Source organism: Balaenoptera borealis (assembly GCF_965194805.1).
Source record: "Balaenoptera borealis genome assembly, chromosome: 5".
NCBI classification, from domain to species: domain Eukaryota; kingdom Metazoa; phylum Chordata; class Mammalia; order Artiodactyla; family Balaenopteridae; genus Balaenoptera; species Balaenoptera borealis.
This window is the reverse complement of record NC_138862.1, coordinates 38,839,863-38,865,715: the sequence shown is the minus strand read 5'-3', so window position 1 is coordinate 38,865,715 and position 25,853 is coordinate 38,839,863. Positions and strand designations below refer to the sequence as shown.

The 25,853-nt window shown below is 32.9% G+C and overlaps 1 protein-coding gene across 5 annotated transcripts in view; it reads right to left on the bottom strand.

Annotated features, from left to right (window-relative positions):
• The window catches only part of CADM2 (cell adhesion molecule 2), a 1,026,782-nt gene that overhangs the window by 299,185 nt on the left and 701,744 nt on the right, over positions 1–25,853 (bottom strand). The window lies entirely within an intron of this gene.

Here is a 25,853-nt window from a genome sequence, read left to right as displayed (position 1 = left end):
CAACTGGATTGCGAATATCAGGTCTATAAAGACAAATCAAAATTTCATGATTCATTAAACTTCAGCTATTTGGTACTTGGTCGATCACATAGCTATGAAACTAGAAAACTCCATTACTTTAAATGGCATTATTTTCATTAAGAAGTAGAAATTTAAGTTTATTATATCTATTGGTAAACACTTTGGGGCAGAAGTAAACTGAATGAGGAAACTAGAACAGTCCTGACAGGAGAATTCTTTACTCAAAGGAAAACTTCTAGACAAAATGCATAATTAGATACCCCAAATATTTTGAAGTAATATGTTCTATTTTGATTTAAATATTTAAAAAGGAAGATTGACAGAGGAAGGCGTGCTTTTTCATTCTCTAAATGATGTCAAAGATGAAGTGGTCCATCCCCTAACTGGGAAATAGGCAGTCTCTAGCCTGCATACTGACTCCAGTGAAGTTTAATTTAGATTTTAGACTGAGTGCTTATGAACTGCAAATGGAAACTTTTAATTTACACTTTCTTCTTTCAAGTTATTTAGAGCTAAAGAAAAATTTCTAGCAAGTCTAGATACATGCCAGACTACTCACACAGAATTTCATTTTTATCCACAATCACAAACACTATCTTTTATTGTATTTATCTTCTGCTAGCTCATAAAAAATGTACATCATATTTTTTAAATAATAAATTTTTTAAAATAAAACCATATTAAGTAAAAGCAAAATTATTTCAGGAAACCTTGCTTAAGTCCTTACAAAAACCCATTCAAACTCTGTTTATTCCACAGCTTTAAAATGAAGGTAAGTGGTTGGAGAGGGAGAATGTTTACAATACTGTTATGAATATAATGTAAACTAACTTTCTTTTAAAAAGCAAAGACCCAAAATTAAACTACCAGCTGTTTTTGTGATATTGTTACTGTGATATAACAATTCATGGCAAAATTTGTCACCCATTAGAGTCCCTAAAATATTTAATGTTAAAACTTAAACTTTAAAAGTCATTTACCAGGAAATTTTGCTCCTACTTAATGAATTAAATACTTCTATTTTTTTGCTTATTTTTATTACAAATTGACAAATGCCAAAAAATAAGAGGTGGCATAGATTAAAAAAAAACCAATAGCTCATCCTTCTCCAAAGGCTGCTACTGAAATAATCAATATTAACAGTTTGCTAATGTTATAAAAATATATTTTGCTATTCTTATAAAAAACAATAACATATATACTTTGTGTATTTTGTTTCCATAAACAGGATCATACTATGCACAGTTCTTTGCAGTCTGTTTTTCCCTCATCTTCCAGGTTAATACATGGAGTTCTAACTCACTAATTTTAATAGTTGTATATTTTTCTATAGTGTGTATGAAGTATGGGACTATTTCCCTATTGATAGAAAATCAGGTTGCTTTTAGGTTTGTTTTCTTGTTGTTGTTTGTTTACTGCTAATAACAATGCTGCAATACACATCCTGTGTCATATCCCTTTTATACCGAACTGGTGTTTTGTTTCTGACGGGCAGATTCCCAGGGTTTTTTTCATATTTCTATCCAGAAAACCACTGACAAAGATGAAGACCTTAGATATTGCTGATGGAAGTGTTGAGAAAGCTTGGATAAAAATATGCAAGTATATTAAATGCTCTAAAATAAGAGAAAACCAGCGAAAAGAAAAAAAGGAGAGAAACAGAAGTACAGAATCTAGTGCTCCAGATGACTGCTATACTGCAACCTCCTTGGATCTTTTAAACCACAAGCTGTTTCATTTAACTTTTCTTAATATTTGTTTTTCAGTTAAAAATTCAGTTTTTAATTCCTTGGTAGAATTTTAGTAGATTTCAGAATTCTAATCATTAGGAATTATTTTCATCTTTTGTGTTGTTTTTAAGACTACACAAAGCTGACTTATTTTTAGATTATGCAAAAATATTATTTCACTCAATTTCAAAGAAAATATTTCAATGTATCAGTATATTAAATTGTTCACATGAAAAGAAATTTTACTTAAAATTCAAAGTTATCACTTAACATTTTTAGCACAAATTCAAAGAAAAATTGCCAAAAGCTTTAGAAATTTTTGAGACAATAGTATCAAATGTGTTAACAGATACAACTAGTCTTTTATAAAAATTCATCTTTTTTATTAAAAATTAGTGAAATAAAAATAGAGAAGGCAATCTTTACATTTCTCAGTGGGATGGAGATGAATTATTGAAAGTTCTCAAACATTACATGATGGTAGATGATTTTACTCTTAGATTATTGGGTAGATACCAAAATAAACTAGAAAGGAAAACAAAAGCTCTATGTCTGTTTCTGTGTGTGTTCAGGCAGCTAATACTAGACTAGGCTGGTTAATATAACTGGAAAGCGGCCAGGCTACCAGGCTTATTAGCCCAATTATAATTCTCTGCATATTCAATAAAAGAAGCCAAGATGACAGCAATACTGTCATAAATGTCATGTTCAATACTTGTAAGATTTTCCATTGTCAGCACAGTCCAATTATAAGTCAATTGTAAAGCGCACACTGCATACCACCCAAAAGTGACTGAAAATTATCTTAAAAATACAATTTTAGCGGTTCATAGTTAAAATGAAAAGAAAGGAAGTAAAGGTACTTTGACCTGAGAAAAGTTTTAGATATGACATTAACATTTCTTCACCTTTATAATAAAGGCAGCAAGTTGTAACTGTAACATTATAGTTGTTCACACTTTTTTCCAGAGATGGTCAGTTATAATATTAAATTTGTAACTGCTAATAACTCTGATATTAATAATGTGAAAATTTATGTATGTAATTTTTGAAGAAAAATCATGTGAATAATAACAGAAATACCAGAGCTATTTACATATGAATGCTGAATAGTTAGTGAATATTAAGCATTATATTAATGAGGTTTATCTCTGAAAACTCCAATACAGATGATTAAAAAGTAAAAATATAATTAATTGATTATGTCACCAATTAGTTAATTAGTTCACTGAATTATTCAAGTGTCTGTCTATTTGAAAGGTATCACTAATAATTCTGCAAAGAATTGGTGAATCTAAAACAGTGTTTCTCAAAATGAAGTACAGGCACTACAAGTAGGGCATGAGGGCATTCTCAGAGGAGATGAGATAAATTTTACCTACCTCATAATTTGTATGACCTAGCCACATTTTCCCTGTTCTTTTAATTTCTACTCCTAATTTTAAGATTTATGTCATAACAAAATGGTGATATGTTTTATTAGTATTTGTAATGTATGGATAATGTAGAACATACTGGATTTGTAGTTGCCTTTAGAAGTGTTTGCTGAAAAGTTACTTAGCAATAAAACATTTCGGAAATAGCAAAGACATTACTGGAATTTATTCACAGAGAGCTAATACTAAAGCATTGTGGATCTTTTTATTTTAATATTATGTAGGCTTTTTTTGAAAACTTTGGTATTTTAGCCTAGTGTCGTTTACTCATCTTTCCGTAAACAAATTTATAGATAAGGGACTGTCGTTTCTTAATAGAGAAGCAATAAACTTAGCAAGTACTGACATTCCAAGGAGACAGAGGTTCCTGACATCTGCAACTTCATACTCAGATATATTTTGTGTTCCTCCTGCCCCAAATTTAATCTATAATGAAACAAAACAAAACAAACCCATTGCCATTGATAGACACTGCACAATAAAAATTTTTTAAATATGAAAGTTACTCTTATAGACATGTGCAAATTATAATAATAAGAGAGAATATATTGCCACTACTTTCTAGAAGAAATACAATGGAAACTAAGAGATCTAAAATATTACAAAACTGGGAGCCAGAGATGATAAGTGACTTTTTCTAGGTCACAAAGCTATTTGGTAGCAAAATTACAACCAAAACACCATGCTGAACATGTATATTTTAAAATCCACTATATCAAAATGCAATCATTAGATACAGTATAACAATGTAGTGCTAATTAATATCAGGAGAGTTTTATTCCTTTTTACAAAGGAGGAAATCACACTGATTTTAAAAAGAAGTACTGCTACATCTAATTTATCAGATACTTACCACAGTATTACAGTCTTTTCAAGATATGGAAATTAAAATAATTGCATTTCAGGGCTAGATAACCACCTATATTTCCTCCTTTTTCTCCAACTATCCAGTACAAAGTTAATAACATTCTTTCACTAATCACTTGAGATTTACTTAAAATAACATCTTTCTTAGCTATCAACTAACATCATCTAAACATGAGAATTTTCTTCTAAGGCTCGTTAGAAATGAAAATTTTAAAAAGTGTGACTTTAATTTCTTTCACAAGTTCTTCTTTCTTAATAACCACACGAATTTCACACTAGGAAAAATGTGTAAAAATGATGCTTGAGAAAGAAATGTTTGCTAAAAGAGATATACCCAAGAGTAACCAAATATTTGATGAGTGGAAATTTCTCCCAATACAAATACCCCAGCCAATAAATAAAGAGGAAATAATAGAACTCAAAAACCACTGTTCCACAATCTTTAATAAGTTCTTATACGTAGCTGCCTATGTATATACATAATGCTAACATCATTAAAAGGGAGAATTCCAGGCATTACATACCTTCTCCTGGAAGGACACAATACCATTTAAGTATTTCTGCAATATAATCAAATCTGGATAGAATTGTGCCTCTCCGTTGAACTTCCAATGTCCAGTATACACAGGAAACAAACAAAAAAAATGCACTGTCAATGCAATTAGTCTAACCTTGAATATGGGAAACCACACACAAGGAATTTTGGTATTTGGTTCCTTTAGCAAATAGATATCAGGGATAAAAAATACCAATTGAAGGGGGAACCTAAGAGACATATCAAGCAAATGGCATGTGCAGACTACTTTGGATCCTGATTTGAGCCCTGGATATTTCACAATATTTAAGAATTGTTGTTAGTACTTAGGTGGAATAATAGTATTGTAAATATATTTTTTAAGTCATTATCTTTTCACAAAACTAAATATGAAAAATGACCAGTTGCCTGCAATTCCTTTTAAAATAATCTTGAAATGCATGTTGTTTATAATATTTTCCATTTTTATAGATGGTTGAAATTTCTGATACTAAAAAAAATATTTAAAATTATTTAAGTATCTAGGTTTATTTCTTGACATCAATGTTCCTATAATATGATTACATGTAATAGTGTATAAAACAGCACAGTACTGGCTATATACTGGTGTTTGTATTGAATGAGATTATCTTATGTGAGTAAATTTTTACTTGTATGTGCAAGGCAAACAAGCACCATTCAAATAATTTTGGTTTATGAAATTTAGTCTCTAAAATGTGGAACATAGTAATTTCCTCTATGAAATAACCATTTTGCTTCTGCAGAAATGAAACAGAAGTTTATTTTCAGCTTCTAACTACTTCATTCAACTGTATTTTGAGAATTAAGTAATCTATATAATTATTTCTTTCCCATGTTTCCTCACTCTATACAGACAGAATTAATTATATATATCAAAATAACTGTTATTTTGTATTAAGAATTTTTCTCTCCACTGTTTTTATGCTTCTAGCACTGATAGCTTACATGTAAAATATTTACACTACTTTATTCTATATTTCTTTTGCTGTCAAGAATCTCTTCAAACTTCATGAGTCACTACCAATTTATAAAATTCTTTTTCTTCTGCTGTATTCCATACTGCCCTGTAAGGCTTATGACTTTTACACTGATAAATATAGGGCGTTTACAAGACTTTGTAAAAAAAAAATTGGACTCAAACTCATGCCTCTAGAAGAGACTATAAAATAAATGCAAACCCTTAGATGTATCCATCATATATTATTATTAAAGCTTTGAGACACTACCAGAATAAAAGATTCTCAATAAATAAAGTACACGGGCATCATTTGAAGTTATATTTATGTCTGTGTTACTAAACCAGGAAGCTATCTTAGAAATATCCTAAATCTATAATTGGAATAAAATAGAGCAATGGATATTAGTCTTCTATTATTCCCCAGATTCTCATTTGCTAATTTTGATGGATAAATTTAATATATATACCTTAGATTGTTGTTAATTACATAAAACTATTAGATTTGGGAAATGTTTTAAAAACAGAAACTAAGAAATCTAAATTCTAATGTCAGTGAGATTGGTCATATTTCCTATTTTCTAGATGCTGTAGTTATATTTTCAGTTTTTTCTATTAAATTACTATATTAATTAGAAATTTTATACTCAATAATTTATTTTAAAATATATTCCATTTTACTAGTTTAAACATATGCTAAGTAAATGATACTTTTATGTCCATAAATGGTAATGGTAAAATAGTAAAGAAACTGTATATGCATGTTGAAAACTTTCTGAGCCATCAAAGTTCTCCAATTGTCATGTAGAACCAATAATGGTATGGTATCTACCAATAAGAGTTCACATTCTAAGGCAGATGGTGACCTGAGAAAATTAGTAGGACACAAACATTCTCTCCGTGTGTCTGTGTGTGTATGCATATATATATGTGTATGTATATATATATGTGTGTATGTATATGTACACAGAATACAATATCATGTAATTACTCTGTATAATCACATGCATATATAACAGTTTACTCAGTTCATATTATACCATTGGTAATTATTACTTTTTATTTTTATTTAGAAAGAATAACTGGACTCTGTACTAGTGTTGAGAATGGTTTCAATCAGAGAACCGTAGTAGCACCTAGTAAACACATTTATTGACTGATAACACTTTTGCAATCATTATAATAGATGACTGGGATTCACTGATGTAAAGGAAGAGAATTCATACCACCTGGAATTTACATGGACCCCAAGAGTTTACAGCTTGGGCTTAAGGAGGGTAGTGACAGGAAATGGGTCAAGGGGCAGAAACAAAAAATATTTGACAGAAATAATCAAATGTTTTCATGAGATTATTTTGAGAAGATGTAACAATAGAGGTGTGAAACTCAGCACCATGTGCTGATTTGGCCTACAGCATTCAAGTAAATACTCATGAAGTAAACGTGAACTCAATGTACCCTAACTCCTAATTACCAGATAATGGGTTAATTCTGGAAAAGCTGTGCAAATAGAGAACGTGGTTAGGAATAACTTAAGGGAATCTATCTAATCTGCTTCAGTGTAGAGCAGGTAACTTGTTCAATTTTCAAGGGCTCCAAAGGCAATCATTTCAGTGGGCCAGCAAAGTCAAGCTTCTCCATGCATAAGAGTATGATCAAGAAATACTTGGTTTTACCCTCTAGTGAATCATCCCAGTGAGGAGCTCAAGCAAAGTGAAAGGTGACCCCCAGAATGTTGTGCATCAGACATTGCTGCTTCTCTGATCTCATCCTGACTCATACATCAGGAAGGGTCATGATTGCCTAAAATTAAGTCATCCACACTAAAAAGAGTTCAGACCCAGAATACACACACTTAACATACATTCATATTTAAGGCATGCTAATTTTAAGGAGCACTTAGATGCCTATTTCTAGTACATCACTTCTATAAATCAAGCGCAGGGAATGTGATCATTTAGACATGTCAGTTTCAAATTCTTCAGATATGATCTCTGGTAGTTTTTACTGTAATATTATGCAATTAAGACTTTCTGACACATAGATGTTAATTTACTTACAGTCATAATGAGTGAGAGGAGAACTTTCATTACTGATTCAACAGTAAATAGGTAGGTAAGACTGGGATGTTGATATTTGGTTCCTGTGTGTATTATGGAGAATCTCAATGGCATCTTCTCTTCCTATGTTTCTCTGCTTTTGCCTTTTAACACTTTTATCTTATATTGATATAGTCAGTACTTTCTGTATAATTTATTTTGCAGGAAAATTTCATTAGGTGCTATGTTACTCTCTTGATCAACAGATGGATCAATATGTACTATTATTCTACTTTGACTGATATAGTAATACTAATCATAACATGAATTTTAGAGTATGGTTTGAAAGATATGATTAACATTTTATTTAAGGCATAACAACAAATGTTGAGCAATTGAAGATCTACTTTGACTACCTCTTAATTTGAAATCCACCAGAATAAGACCAACATAGATGACATTTCTCAGAGATATGATGAGGGTCTCACAACTCTATTTTAAGACACACAAAAAAAGAAAAGGAAATGTACCATAATCTGGACCACTTCAGGAATTTTAGATACTTTTTAAAATGTATTTTAAAAGTTATTTTGAAATTATTACATAAATGAAGTAAAAAAAACAACATGCCCCAAATTTGTGTGTCAAATACAGTCTTAATAAACATGAATAGTAATTGCAAAAAAGACTGCTATGATCTGGACTATACATATTTTCATCTGAGTCAAATATTCTCTGAATGGAGTATTACAACTGTCATTATTTCAATATTTGGAGGGAGGAATCTTCCAAACATAGTTTACCTCAATTGGTAAATGCCAATAGGTAATATTAATTGGGTCATATGGAGATAAAATGGAAAAATGGTCTTAGGTGTTCAATTTCAGAAAATCTAGTTGGTGTACCTTGTACCATCTTCTGCACATCAGTTTGGGTAAACTTTATTTAGTTTATAATTAACTCTAACCAAAGGAGTATCTTGGGACAAAGTTACTTCTAAGAGTGTGTTATTAAAATATGATGGCAAAATGGCAGAGGGAGTTGCATAGAGATGAAAATCCTTGTAATTACAAAATACATAATTACAATGTACTAAACAAGCCACTTTGTATTTCACATATAGAAGCAAATCAGGTTACAAATATCTTAGAATGTCATGAATGGTCATCTCTAGATTAGTGCAAAATGTTAGGAGAAAGGCTAGATGAAAAAGGCTAGATGAAAAATACAAAATAAAGATCTAGATTTCAAGATCCACTTAAGAAAACTATATTATTTTATATTTATCTTAGATTCAAGCAGTTTAAAATAATAGCCAAAACACTGCCCTTTGAAGTGAGCCTTGTCCCTGAAGAGAGAGACAAAATACATTTTGATGAAGACAAGTACACAGGAATATGTTCCGGATCCTCATTTTCCTGGTACCTACCTCAGATTGCTACTGAGAGCAAGTGGGTAGATTATGTCATACTGTGCTACAGGTAAATTAGCTGCTAGTTTGGGATTGTAAGATAATGCTCAGTTGGTGAATAATACGTTCATTTTACATATCAAATACTGCTAGTTTAAATCTGTATCTGTAAGATAATCATAATGATATAAACAGTTTATATTTTAATAAATACCTAACTGTTAAAGAAGATCATAGTTATTAACATTATTTTTTTTAAGCTGGTACATTTTACTTTGAAGTCTGCAATAGCCACATTCACAATGAAAAAGTGATAATAATTTTAGCACTAATATCTTATGTGATCTCTTTGAATGAAAGATATATTCAAACACACCAACTGGGTCTAGAATGTAAATTTGAAAAGATAAGAAACCTACAACAACTTCATTGAATCAAATTGAAAATGAATTCTTAAAACAAGAAAGCTTTCTTTACAGACAATACTTTATCCTAAATTTTGTAGGGTTGATATTAGCAAATCTCACACTTAAAGTAACAATGCTTTTTTAAAGTTTCCATATCTATCACTGCATAGGATTCACAAAGAAACTCTGAGATCAGACACTGTTAATTCCAGATTGTAGATGTGGAAATTAAGGCCTGAGGGACAGTACAAGATCTTCTCAGTACTAACTAGCTACTTAGGAGGGGAATCGAGAAGGTTCTGAATCTTCCAATTCCCAGCACAGGGACTTTTCCCTTACATTGTACAACCTGACTTTTAGTACCCATGTACTGATTCTTCTTATCTATGGAACAATAATCCATCTACCCAGGAAAGAAATATTCCTGTCATGATGCTATTTTTCATAATTCCACAAATAATTTTATATGTACACATTAATAAACATATTGAGAAGTCCCAACAGTTTATAGGAAAATATATTTTAGAAAGAAAACAAAATAAAGTCAGTTCTCAGGATTTTAAAATAGTCAAACTGTAAGTAAATTTATTCAGGTTGTCTGCATTTGAATCTACTGTTAAGCCTAAACTCCCACCTGGGATGCTTTCAGAGACTCAGAGAATCTCAGAGTTAGATGCTACCTTTAAAGATTATGTGGTCTAACCTTCTTTGCAGCACTGATTATCAAATACTGTGAACTCTAAATAGAGGGGACATCTATTCAGCAGCATAAACTGCAACTGTTCATTAATTTTAAAACTCTAAAGCATTACTTAAAAATTCACATGAGCAAATTACAACTGAGCCTTTCGACTCACTCTCTGAAAACTAGGTCTGAACATGAGTCACTTCCCTGTGCCAGCAGAAAGCCAATAGAAGATCCCTAAATAAGATGTTTTGCTTAAAATGTAACCAGTATTAAACTTCCCTCAATATTTCAAATTTCAAAATAATTTTGCAGTTATAGTCCTTTATAAAAACTTGGAGCAATATAAGTAAGATATATGCATTGTTCCATTTAGGAGATACAGTGTGAGGGTAATTCAAGATAATCTAACATCCACTTATTGAGCACGTCCTATAAATTACAGGGATGCTAATGCTCTGAAACAAAGAATTTGATTAATACAAGATCCCTGTCCTCAGAGATCTTATCATGTAGAAAAAGAAACAAATATGTCAACAAGTAATTGAGAGGAATGTGAACATAAAACTAGGCTATGCCACTAGTAGTGGGATTAAGTTATAGAAAAATCAACTCACCAGCTGGTTGGAAAGCTGGTTGGAAACCTGAAAAAGGAGAGGAGAGAGGATTTTCCAGGCAGCTGCATCAGTGCAAAAGTATAAAGGAAAGGACAATCACGGTGTTGGTGGAAGGAGGGTTTTTAGCTTGCTTTGCTACGAAGCAGGAATGGAAACTGTATGTTCTGTTAATGTGCCCTACCCACTTCTACACATCATCTATGTGCACTGCTCCTTTCCTTCCAATAGACCCAATGGTGGAAGGAGTAAGGAAGGGTTGGGCATCAGATTGTATTTCTAAGAGATCAATTTAGCTAGAGTACGCAGGTGACCCGTTTTACAGGTTCTAGAACACTTAACATTTAAAGGAAGTGTTCATATGCAAGCAGGCAGTTACAGCATACGTTGACACTGGCAACACTCCTCCTCCTCCTCCTTAAAACCTCATAAAGCCTCCTCTTCAAATAGATTTATGAATAATGTGAACTAAATAATTCATGGGATTGCAGATGCCAGTCCAAATAGCCTCTTCTTTTTCAAGGTTTCAGTTTGTAGAATTGTGATCAAAAGCCTTCATCAGTCATGATAGTCACATTTGTCCTCACTCCAAACAAACCATATTTGCATGTGAATGTTTTTCATTGAAATGAGATACATAATATGCCAGCCAAGGCCCAACTAAAAGGCATTTTATGTCATTTAAATTCAGTCAAATTAAAGGCTGAATGCAACCTAAAAGGTCTACTCTCGGAACAGTAATTTGACATATCATAAATAAGAACCATTTTTTGTTAGCGTAGGTTCAGCACTTGTCAGAAAATTGTACACAGCCATATTAACAAAGTGCCGCCTCTTAGGGAGAAATAAACTGTAAGGAAAACCTTGTATGTAAAGCAACAAAACACACAAACAGTGTAATACAGTGTCACTGGTTCAAAGCTGACATTTTTCACTGGAATCTACAGAAGAGGATAGAAAATATTGTAACCTTCTTGAATGCCAAGAGATTGTCAAAAATAACTTTTTTGTTTAAAATTTAAATAAAAATTATGTTTAGGAACACGGGAGTATACTGATCGCCATTTAGTTTAGAACAAGTGGCTTTAACTCATCAACTTAATTCTTAGTCTTAGTAAGAACTGGAAACACTGGTAAAATTATAAACTAAAAAGCCAAAATTGAGTTGAAAAATATCAAATGTTTGGAAACATTGTAATGTATTTTTAAAGGCCTCGGTGAGCTAAATTTTTACTAAAGATTATGAACAGATGTTACAACTAATTTTCTAGTTCTCATTGACTAATAGAAAATATCACTGAGTTAAATTTACTGAGAGATTTTTACATGAAAATTGATAATTGCATTAGGCAAAAGGTTAGAATCCAAGGCTAGAGAGAGCTTGTTGTAAAACAACAACAAAAAAAGCCAAACAAAATATAGAAATCCCATAAAGTAAACTGTCCCACACAGTTGACCGTATTTATTATTTTTTAATTCCCTCACTAGCAACCTGTGTATATTTTGGGCAGGTCTATCTATTCAATCTTCTCCTGTCATTTCTATGCCCTCAATAACATCAAGAAAAATACTATAAGATTGTATTTTCATATTTAACTGTCTTCATGATAACTGTAAAAGGTTATTTTTATATCTACATCCTTCCTCTGTACTAAAGAGATTTGAGATGCTTATAGTATAGGAAACATATGACACTTCAAGAACTGTACAGAAAAATCTCTAGACATCAGATAATGGCACCCAAATTCTGTTCAACGACTTAGAATCAAATTTCTGAAATTCTAAAGGCAGAAAAATAACTATAACTATCTTATACCCCTACCAGCAAGTGAAAGGAGGCCTAAATTTGTAAGCAAGTATTTTCCTAAATCCTTTTTTTGTAAAATAGAAAAGCTTTCAAAAAACCCTTCACATCTGGTTATGGTAGTACTTATTATACATCGAACACGGGTGGAGAGTATAGAAAAGTAAGAGTATCCGGATTACTAATATTTTAACTCTAATTCTTTTCAAGTGCATGCTGTTAGATTAAAATAAATGTGGAGGAAATCTTATTCTTTAAAAGGCAAATTATACTGATAAATTGTTTTAAAAATGCTCAACTAAGGGAATCTGTATTTTGGCTTGATAAAAATCGTGGGGTGTGAAAGTATAGAGGTTTAGCTATCTCCAAGAGATAAAACTGAAGTGTTTTAATACGACTACATAACATTAAATTAATCTGTACAATCTCAAAATGTGCCTTCCTATTTTTTGGATATATGAACTTTTTAGTATAGATGTTATTCTTCAGGTCAAGAAAAGGCAAATAAGAAAGATATTAAATAACAAAGTAATACATACATATAATAAGGATAATGACTTTTACCTTTATGGAAATTTCCTAACGATATCAACTATATTTTTCAATGCCGATTTTACAATAAAAGTATACAATAACATAGTCTTCCTAGGAAATTTGCATTTTGGTGATCAAAGAAAATGAGACTAATGTATAAAATCTAGGAAGCTTCATTTAAAACATCAGTTCCAAATCATAACTATAGAATATCAGCAATTCCACAAATTCTCTGAAAATTTTATTATTTCATTTTGTCATTTTAGGGGTTGATATGTGGTAAGGAATCAGAGTAATTAAATATTAATATAAAGTATATAAAATATCGAGGAAACCTGTAAAGTAGATAGAATATAAAATATACCTGCACTTGTATAAGTATACATTCAAATATGTATATATAAATAAATAGCCACTAGAATATATTAGTGATGACAGTTATTGAAACCACTTTTTCTTTGTTCTGATTTAACAAATACACAAATTTTAATGTTTCAGGCTTTCATCATGAAAATTAAAGGGATATAAGCAAAGTTTTTTATGATGACCTAGATTTTCTTCTCTTCCTATACCAACTTGCGAATTGCTTATTCAGATATTGAGAAACATATATATATTTTTCATATTTCAGTAGTAGATGTCATCAATTCTGAAGCAGATGCAGTCATATGTAAATAATCCACGTAAACAAGTCAATATAGGGAAAATATATAATATGCTAGGGAAATTAGGACAATTCTGATGCTAAAGTACTGACTTTATAGGAAAACAACAAGGAATGGCTTGTGGCAGAAAAACACACTATATCAGTGGGAATGTGAATGCTAATGAGAGGAAGCCAAGGGATGGGGACACAGCAGCATATTTTGCAAGCTGACACTGATGAGGGCAGATGTAGAAAAATGATTATCAACTTTAGACCCCTAGAGCAACATGAATGAAATCACTTCCTTGTGTTCTGGGAAATAAAACAGGCAACTTGGATACGAATAAAGAGAGGCTTTAATTATCTAAAAGTAAATTGGGAGCAACCCATGATAATACTGAAGTGGGGTTATTATAGAACACAATGTAGAGTTAATTCAGAAATCAGTTTGTTCAAAAACATCAACAGCTGGGTTTAATAATAGACACCATGAATCAGAAATGAATAAAACCTTGAGATGGAACATTATCTGAGCAACTCTAATCATATTATTAGATTTACTAAGGAAAATAAAAAGACAAAGAATCTATAAAAGGAACTTATTTGTGTGAATATAGTTTTAAGCAACATTTTCAAAGCGATTAATCTGAGGTCATGCTAACAGTATACATATTTTATGAACACTTTTTCTAGACTGTATGCCACAATGAGTGAATTATATGAATGAGAAGGGGTTCACTATAAATAATCAAGTATAAAATGTGAGGGGAATATGAAACTGTAGGATACATTTTTCAGAGTTAAATTAGATTCCAATTAGATTCTTTTTCTTTTTTTTTTTTTTTTAGGACTTTTGAATGTGAGGATTGGGGGTCAAATCCTAGACTTCTTAGACTGTTAACAAATATTTAATGAGCCAAGCTCACAAAGGGCATGAAGTTCTGTGGAACAGGTCTTGTTAAATGTCTCACCATGTGGGGTTCAAGAGAACACATAATGAAGGCCCCAAAGAGCTTATGATCAGGAGCTGACTCCTTGTATATATAGATAAATCGAGAAATCATCATAGAAAGAATGGAAATTCAGGAATAGGTGTTTACCAGATGATCAATTTTCTATTAAAATTGCCTACACAGTGTCTCTTGTCATGTTCATGTAACACATCTACTCACTAGAAGTGTTTAACACCTGGTCTAGAGCACTGGCCTCATCACTTACTCGTGAACTTGAGCATGACATTGCATCTCTCTGTGCCACAAATTCTTCAACTCTAATATGGGATGAGAGTAACAGTACATGACTTGTAGAATTATAATAAAAATATAAATGAATCTATCCATAAAGCACTCAGATCAGAGACTGGCAAATAGTAATGGCACAGAAACTGTGCTATTTTTATTGTGCCATTTTTGGCCTCGTATAGAAATTATCTGTGTCCTGGCTATCCCTTTACTGATGGCTTGGTTTTCTCTATTCACTATTAGGAACCCATTTTCTCATATAGAACTCAGTGTGTAGTAGGCACTCATGACAGTTTTTGAATAAATAAAGATAGAATACCTGCTATGTGTCAAGCACGGCCCTTAACTCTGAAGAAGCAAAAGATGAAGACAACGAGATCTTTGTCCATTTTTTACTGCACAATGATGTTGTTATTTTGTATGTCCCCATTCTTGTATCTGCTTTGAGAACAGTCAAAATAATTTTACCACACCTAAGTGCTCTACAAATACATATATATATAAAGTGGTTAAGGCACTTTTCCAATTTATATAATACCAAGGTATTTTGGTTTGTAAGGAAAAAAATCCCCCCCACTGTAAAGTAGGCAAGAAGGTGTATTTTACCACTGAGGTATATTTTTACTTCACTTTAAAATACAAAAGAAAAAAGACTAGTGTAAATATATCACATAATTGCTGTGTAAATAGATCTTGTATTAGACATACTTAGAGTTGCTTGACTCCCCACTCTTACTCCAACTCTCATCTGGAGAAAAGAGTAAGATACTCCTCCCCCAATGAAATGCTTGCTGAGTGGCCGAATGGATATATGCTGTCATAAAACTCACAGTCCAATCAATCCTATTCTCCTGATACCTGATATACCTGATATATATAATATGACTGCTCTGCTTTGAAAAGGATCAGCCAGATTCTCTTAGAAATGTATGCTTGGATAACTAAGAGACTGTGAACAGTGAAAGAGCTGAAACCAAAACATTTTACATGGTACATAGTTGAAGCCAAACTAGAAAGGAATGAAAAACACACTAGAATGGGGAAATATGTAGATGATAAGGTTCCTTAGATGTGCCTTAGTTCTATCCTTTGTACTGCTTCCTGGATTCCTTGTATTCCCAATCAGTAAACCCATTTCTTGCAAAAAAAAAAAAGTGTCCTGAAAAAAATCCTTTATGTGCATAGATAGAAAGACCCAGGACTAAGAAATATGTGCCATAATACACACTTAAAACACAAAAGAAAAAAACACCCACCATACATGAGGTGGTTACAGACTCTAAATAGCGTAGTATTGACTCAACCTAAAATACAGTTTTGATGAGTGCATCTTCTAGGACTTAAATTTTATTAAAAGCAAGTTGACTCATTACAAAAAAATTAAAAATATTGCATAAATTATGCAGGGCAGGACTGGCCAGTTAGGACAGTTCTGGTTCTTACAAAGTAGATATAGAAGGTGTTCAGGAAATACTTTATTGAACTTTGAATGACAATGTTCTTGTTACACTGCATGAACTGCATTAGGGTGAAAATGGGGTTCTGGGTCATCCAGGCTCTGTTGAATGTGAATGGGGACAGATTTAGAAAAAACTTTTGAGTCTTGCAAGGCTTATGTCTCATTACTCAATGTTTCTTTTCAACCATGTCAATCCTTATCTCTTACTTCAGTCAGTTCTTTCTCTTCATTGTCTAGGCCTCTTGTAGCTGGATTGTATGTGTAACTGGGCAGTAAGCCACCATAGGAACTGAGGATCAGGAATTACAATGTGTTCAGGATCGTCAGACTCTCCTTTCTCTTCCACATTGTTCAGTAGGAATCTGCCCCATCTGCAGGTTGTCCGTCACCCCATTTGAAAACAGGAAAGGCTTTGATAAGCCATTTGCCCTTGTACTGATAAACTGATTATTCTCTTAGTGTGACTGTATTTTAGATATAGTACATATATACTAGGTATGTGCATATAGGTATTTAATTTCTATTCAGTAGAATTCTGACTGAATTCCATTAAAGGAATATTAGTCATCAAGAGTGGAGAAAAAGGTAGGATAAATGAAGGAGTCCTAAATTTTCATTTTTCCTAATGCTAATCCTCAAACGGTCTGAATGGCATTTAGCTCTTCGGGTTTTGAGGGAAGGGTATGAAAAAAGTTTCTGGTCTTCTCCCTTCTGATTTTTCATTCATTGACTTGAATAAAAACTGCATCACATTTATGGCATCAAGGAAACAGAGGTAAGATTAGTACCAGTAAGTAGAATCTCTATAGTCCAAAATTTGATTTGGAAGTATCAAAACACAGACATAATGTATTTGTCTTAAAATATATAGGTGTATGCGTGTATGTTTTTATGTGTGTACTGTCACTGAAAAGGCCCAGGAACAATGGCAATTCTAGTAGCAATGAGCAACTCTACTACAAAAATTGAGGTCTAAATATATTTCCATTAAAAGGAAATGGGACTTCTTGAATGAATAGCTTTTAGGGACAAGAAATGTACAGCCTGGAAAGCTGGAAAGCCATAAAAGTCTACTGATTTTATGTCAAAAGAATTGAAGAGGCACTCACTGGTCAAATATGAGACTGAGTAGTTACCTCAATGGATTAAAACACATCAGATATACTTAAATTTATGAACACATACTGATCCTCAAAACAAAGAAGCAAACACAAAAACAAACTTCTCTGGAAGATGCCAGAAAACCAACTAGTTATTTTTAAAACTGTCAAGAACATACAAACAAACAAAAAAGGTATCAAACATTTATCCCATCTTTCCCACATTAACAGCAATTCAGGTATATAAATCATTGATGAAATTAACTTTCTCTTTATACAAGTATTTAAGCTCATGGATGAAGAAAAATGATAGAAATATCACTGTTTGCTTCAAAAACAAAAACAAAGAAACAAACAAAAAAATCTAGATATTGAAAAGATAAAACCAGATAGATTGTGAGTTGATAATTTGTTGTAATCAGATCATGAGAATATGGGGTTCTGTGTTTGAAACTTTATTAATTTTTTTAAGCCTATTAGTTGTGGACGACATAAAAAGAAAGTGATAATGACAGCAAGAAGCTGAACCAGAATAGCCTAAGGAGCCAGCAGTACAAACATGAGAAAAGAAAGGGGAAAAGGAAAAAAGAATGGTGCAGAGAGAATTAGCTGCATTCCTGACAGCAACGCAGAGTTGCTAGCAGCTTTTGGGTGGGGGTCAATGGAAATAGGAGAAAAATAAAGACAAAACAAATAGGGAGTACCTGTGACACTGGAAAGGAATTTCAAGAAGAATAAAGGTACATTTGCTAAAGTGGCAGGAGGCACAACCCTGCGCTATCCAAAGCACAAGCTTAGGTCATGGACTTTGTTTCCAGCAGCATCTACACAAACTGAGGGATAGAAATGATCCTTCTTTCCTTCCTTCCTTCCTCCCTCCCTCCCTCCCTCCCTTCCTCCATCCCTTCCTTCCATCTCTCTCTCTCTCTCTACCTCTCTATGTAGTGAAAGATATGTACCTATGTTATACCACAGACCAATTGACCAATTTACACAGATGAAAGATCCTTGAATGGTGGCAATAACACATAAAGAAAATAAATAAAGTAGAGGGCACTTTTTTACAAAGCTTCATTATGGGTCCTGGTAGAATTTACCAGTTCAGAATCTGATATGCAGAGAGACATCTAGGAAAAATGACTGAAAAAGTCGGTGGATATACAGAATTCATAAAATGATGGCACAAAACAGAATGCTATGTATGCATGAGTGTGGTGGATTAAACACATGGCTGCAAATTCTTTGACACCTCTCTCCTTGAGACATGGGTCTTACCCTGACCCTTTGAATTTAGGCAATCATGTGATCTCTTTGCCAGTAGAGTGCAGCAAAGGAAATGCCACATGACTTCGGAAGCTAGGAAGGCCCTGCCGCTTCCCTCTTACTTTCTAAAAAAAACTTCTCGTGGAGGTCTGAGGCTTCACTTAAGAGTCTATCTCAAGAGACTCATGCAACAGAAGCCAAAAGGTACCAGACATGTCAGTTGTGAGTAACACTTTCTTGAACTCTACAGACCAGCCCTGTTGCCAGTTGAATATCAGTGGGTGACTTTCGTTGATGCCATAAAAAGTAGAATTCCCCAATAGTGACCTGCCTAAATTCTTGTTCCTCAAAATCATGAGATAGTAAAATGGCTACTCTTTAAGCCACTAACTGTTTTGTTAGATAACTAGGCTAGGGAAGGTCACGAGATCTGATCAGTGAGAATAATGAGTCAAATCCATCTACAGTTGATCTTTAAGTTATTATTGAATCAAGTAACACAAAGATACAAGTAACTGGGTAGTTGTAGCCTTCCAATTCCTCCCTGGTTCCTTTGTAGAACACGCACACTAACTTCAATGACTAATGTGGGATACAGAAGCAAAGAAGTCAGTCTCACTCCTTTTCCCTCTTATATGAGTTTTAAATATAATATTTGAACTATACAAAATTATGCACATACACATATCAGTTATAAAGTATTACATAATGAACAAGAGGAATATACCAGCAATCCCAAAAATAGAACATTACCAATAATTTGCATCTACACATATGCTTCTTACCTATTCTATACCTCAATCTCCCTGCCTTTTACACCATTAGGGAAAGGGGAAGGCCATGATGATATCTATCAATACCTAACTGCCACGTAAACAATTGCTGCACTACACCAAGAATTATACAGCTTATAATCTCCACTAAGGAATCACAACAAAAACATAATTATTTTTCTTTATTCATTGTTTCTGTGTGTTATTTTACAAATATTCAAAGACAGGTCATTTGTTTTACTGTTTCTAAGATCTTTAGCATACATGCAATTAAAACAGGAGAATAAATTGGAATTAGATTATTTTGATTATATTGTACATCTACCTCAGCTGGAATAACTGACATTTTTCAGGATTCAGAGATGTACAGTCGTTGCGAGGTTATCTAGCTGTGTGTGATTTTATACATCTGTCAGTTAAATCACATATACAAGTGCAATATCTAGCATTTGGGAACATTATGTGCATTCATGACACTCCCTAGAGGATTATGGATGTATAAAACCATGAATGAATTACTAGGAGAAAAATATATTGCTTTCATCTATGACAGATATAATCTAGCTGCGATATTGTTCATATTATGTGGAGTAGCTAAATGGAGCCGCCTCATACCTGCAAACAGAAACTTAGACAGTAATGTAGTGCTTGTGGCAATAAATAGGGCTCTATCAAGTTTAGTTAGAGTTTTGAATCTCCAACTTGTAATGTAGTCACAACGACCTTAATAATACTGCTCTGTTTGTGCAAATATTTCAGATATAACACTGTAGCATATAATCTATTTTCTTTATTTTTTAAGATGAGGTGAAACATTTTTGAGCATATAGTCTAGATTTTATAGACCACCCAGGTCATCTGAAAATATGTAAATTAAACATTCTTCTGGCCTCTAACTTCAGTCTGGTGAATACCTTCACATACCATTCTGCTGAAATGAGCTTCCAGTAATGCTCAACAGATAATCTGAGGAAAGATGGAAAATTCCTATTAAAAAATTCTATCACATTTTAAAAATGTGGGGAGATAACCTAATAGATTACTGGAAAGTAGTAGACTTCAATCTCTCTATTTAGAAAGGCAAAGAATTTAAAGATGGACAGATTTTTAAAGAATTATTTCCCTGTTTTAGTCAGTCACTCAAGACTGATCAAATTAGTGATTTATTCCCAATTTCTTTTTCTCCCAAATAGTTCACCACTTTATTATTCTGGGTTTTTAGTGCTCACTCACTCCTGTAATGGCAAGCAGGTGCTCAGGCAGACTATGACTTTTAGCTGTATCATTTAATTTTTCAGCTGAGCTTTAGGTAATAAATCTGTTGTCAGCCTGTCTATTTGTGTCACTCAGACATATGAGGAACGTAGCTGTGAGAAAAGCAAACCAAAGCACATTCCTTGCTTCATGGCTAAAAGCAACAGATCAACAGCTAAATAAAAATGCCTGTCTCTTACATATTGCAAAATGCATGTTGAGCCCTTTAGCACATTTTTCCCTACTTCCAAAACAAGTTGTCTATATGAAATAGATCATGTATTTACATAAGCCCACTGTTATGATTTTGCAATGATATTAACCTGGAAATTACTAAATAATAAATAAGGAGCAATGGACCAAAGCTTATTTTAGAATTCTATAAGTGAAAGTGTGATATTTAAAATTTTTTTCTGTGATAATAAGAAGCTAAATAGATTGGTAGAGGGAGGAAATAATGAAAAAAAAGTTTAGAAATTTATCATGAAAATGTGAGAAATCATTTGACTCTACTGGTGTCAGTTTCATCACCTGCAAAATGAAGCAGACAGTTTTAGATGATTTCTAAGGTCACTTTCAGCTCTAACATGCTATGCTATTCTAATATCATAAATCACACACTGCCTCTCATTCACATATATATGACTTAAAGATGATTATCATTTAGAGAAAGCTGAATATTTAAGGTATGTCACTGCAATTCAATTCAATATGTTTTAAATTTTGTTATAGATGGAAAATTCTTCAACCTCACCTTCAGCACTTAGCTCAAAGATTAGGCAGAAAGTGCTTTCCAAAATATACTTGCAAAAACTGATATTCTTCTTATCTCTCTATATTAATTTAATTCTGAATGTAATCAGCATGCCTAATGAACTGTAAATCTCACACCTGCCTCTGGACCCTATATGGTAACTTTATCTCATGATGCATCTTCTCTTCCATGCATTTTGTTATTAATGTAAATGTTTTATTAATAGTGGCCAGTCATGAAAATCACTGCCTATATTTAGGCCCCAATGTGACAAAGTCTATTCTTGTATGCAGTGGTAGAATTTTTCATGACATGCTGAGTGTTTATTTACAGGGGCCGTCCAGCATCTAAAAGAGCTCTGTTAACACAAACAAGACTTCAGGTTCTTCTCATTTACTGTCTGATGAAAATCGAATAACAGTATGCATGCAAATGAAGGACCATGAATTTTTCATATATTTTGTTCCTTTTTACTCCTTCAAACAAAAGTATTCTCTGAAGTGACTATATAGTCCTCTGCCAGGAACCTTATCCCCTGGGTGGCAAGAGGCCAAAGGAACATGAGCTTGAACTGACCTTTTGATAAGTTTGCACCATTTTTGCTGTCTTGGAAGAATATCAGGCTAACTCCAGAAAGCAAGCAATTCACTAATCAAGAGAACGAAGAAACAGCAAAGTGATAGAGATTTTAAAAATTTCCCTAAATTTAAATATTGCCCAAAGTTTTATTAAAATGATATGAAAAAGGCTGTGTCTGTATTTGTACGTATGTGTGTATATATACATATATACATATATATATGTATATATATATATATATATATATATATATGTATATATGTATATATACACACACACAATTTGTCAATTTATATTTCAGGGTATATGACACAATTAGGCCTTTAATGATTATTTATTCATCCTGTCACAATAAATATTTATGGAGCACACAGAACACTGATTATATGCTAAATACACCAAGAAACACTTTAGAAAGTAATCTAACAAAATATTAAAATTCAGCATACTTAAGTTGCTGGAGATCAACTGTGTATGGGATATATAGCTGTTCATGGAGGTATTTCATTTACCTATTACAATAAAAACAGGTCATTCCTTTTATGAACTTTTAAAGATCAGTCATTTATTTCTCTAGAAGAAGCTTAATCAAAATTCCAGTTCGGTCCAAGATGATTCTAAATTTTATTTAAAATTATAAAAAAGTGCGTATTAATCATTTTTTTTAAAGTGAAGAATTTTTTAATTCACTGATCTAAATTGACACCTTCACTTCCTTTACAAAATATAATATAAATTCAGAGAGTATTTGAAATGCACCAAAAGTATTCTTTTTAGAACATTTCCCTTTGTCTCACAGGACCTTTGAAAAATTCATCCTCCAATGTTAATAACTGAAAATTGATTCATAAGAAAATCTCAGATTCCAAAGGGTTTTTATTTTCTTTATTATATCTTAAAATATTTTGAGTATTTATATTAGCTTACTCCAAGTTTTAAGTGGATTGTGATAATTCAGGATCTTATAAACCATCTGAATTCTTCATATAGTAAAGTGACTACCTGTCCTAATATTTAAACAATTTACAAATACTTAGTAGAGGAAAATGGTAATTACTAAGAATTCTTCAGGAAGAATAACATAATCTATAGTTTTTATTCAAATTCCAAAATAAGGCCAGCTGACAAGAAGTGATTTACTAATAGTGGTTATATAAAAAGCTTAGTGCAGCCCCGGGTGGCCTGCAGACACGGTGAGTGCCTGACAAATGGCAGTGCTCAGGCTGAGTCCTCAATGGGAAGCAATCCCTGAATTAATCGGAAAGATTGTCAAAGGCACTACAATTCCCCCAAAGTGGAAACCGGCATAATACAATCTAGAAATTGGATTCCTTGGAAAAATACACAAGTCAAGTTAGCAAGAAGTTATTGTGTATCTATTATGTCCCAATATTGTTCAAAGTGCTCCATAGGATAGAAAACGAATACTGTATTTGTCATGTTCTCTTCATGGGAATCTGAAAACTTATTAGAGAGAAAAGACATATACATAAGACAATCAAAGACCAGTTCCTGTCTCATCTACACACACCCAGTTCACTCTGGTCCATTCCCACTGGCTTTTCTCCTGCTCTGCGAAAGTATAATGTTCCTTTCCTCTTCAGATCCTCTGCACATGCTTAGCCTTGTGAACTCTTATTTTTCCATTAGATTTCAGTTTAAATATTGCTTTCTAAAAGGTTTCCCTGGCACTTCCCTGAAACAAAATCTAAATTAACCCCTCCAGTTTTATTCTTTTATAGCACCCTATATATTATTTTCCATTGATTTATCACATTTAATACCTACGTATTTAATTTAGTGGTTATTGATTTTATATCTGCTTTCCAAACTAATAACAAGCTCTACAAGGGCAGAGATGTGTGTGATTTGTTAGGCATTATATGTGTTAACCTTACATCATGATTCCTCAACCTCAACACGATGGACATGTGGGTCCAGATAATCCTTTGCTGTGGGGGGCTGCTCTGTGCATAGTAGGTTTAGTGGCGTACCTGACCTCTACCCCACAGCTGTCAGTAGCCACTCCCCTCAGGTGTAACAAACAAAAATATCTCCAAACATTGCCAAACGTCTCCTAGGGGGCAAAACTGTCCCCAGTTGAGATCTACCATCCTACGTTAGTGCCCAATATATAATATACATTTAATAAATATTTGTTGAATGAGTAATTGAATGAATGAACTGATACAGACATCATACTATCAAATACTAGACTGTGTGTCCTAAAGTTAAGTTGCCAATTTCATAGGGTTTTTTATGAGAATTAAGTAATGCATGGAAGATGTTTGGTCAGTTCCTTATACATGTTAAATCTTCGATAAATAATTGTTAGCAATATTACTATGGATGAAATTTACCATCAGTCTATATGGAATAGACATGGACTACTGAGCATAATTATGGATTCTTAAACACAGCAGTATTTTCAGAAGATTGATCTGACATGGTGTGTTGGATGATTAAAGGCTAAGGACCCCAAAGATGAGTACCAATGGGAGACTAAAGGTATGAAGACTAGTTGGCAATCAGCATGAAATTGGAACTATGAGCCAGCATTAGTTGAAAGGCACCACTCTAGAAATAGCCTGGGCCCTTCACGACTTCTGGGATAGCCAAGCCTCTTAGAGTGAATAAGGTCCTGAACTAGGGTGAGATGCCGTGAAGATGGCTTTCTCATCATCCTCTTCACTCTCCTGTTGCTGTATGTTTCCATGGCTCACTGTCTACTGAAAGTCTCCCCTGGAACATCAATCTTACTTTCATTCTCTGCTTTCAAAGCACCACTCAATTCCCACCTCTTAAAGAAAACGCATCTGACGTTACTGGCCTACATGGATCTTTGAGAAACATGACTTCTTACTTGCCAATTCCAGGCGGTGTGGCAAATCATTGTTTAACATACTACTGCACTATTCTTTCATTTTTGGTAATTTCCTGTGAGGTCAGACTTTATGTTTCTGATTTCTTTGAGATATCTAAGCACAGCTGTAGGTAAAGAGAGCAATGATTTTTAAAAAACTTTATTCTTTACTTTCTTTGTCATAGGATATCAAAGGTAGAAAGAAGGCAGAGGTCAGGTAGCAGACCTGTCAGAAAATTCATGAATTCCCACCATAATCATCAGAAATATGATTGATCAGATCAGTCTATTTCTAGTAATAGGAAGAACACTATTTCAACATACCACAATTTTTTGGAAGTCCTGTCCTTGAACATTTCTTCCAAGATATGCAAACATAAACTCTTCAAGGATGCTTTGTGTAGCTACTCATATCCTGTTCAGAATATCTCCTTAGTTCCCATCCTTTGCCATTCAATTATACATTTTGCCCTTTTGAATTTGCTTTATATTTTTTCAAATATATTTGCTCAGAAATAGTCCCTTATTTTATGTATATATTTTCCTATAATATGTATAAAACATTTCCTAAGACTAGGGAGTCACTGCGTTTCTTTTAATTATTTTTTATTCCACTCTTAGCTTACCTTACTATAGTATTATACAATAAATCTTCAATAAATATTTATTCTATAACTTGAGGCTGTTCCCTCATTCATGTTCATGTAAAATAGCTTCTCTACCCTGTTATGCTTATCTCTTAGTACTAACCCGTTCTCATTGCATCTGGAGAAATAAATGACATTATAGAGGTAGGACCTGGGTGAATACTAAGAATGACTTAAAGTTGGAAATAATAAAAAAAAAGGAAGCCAAAAATATA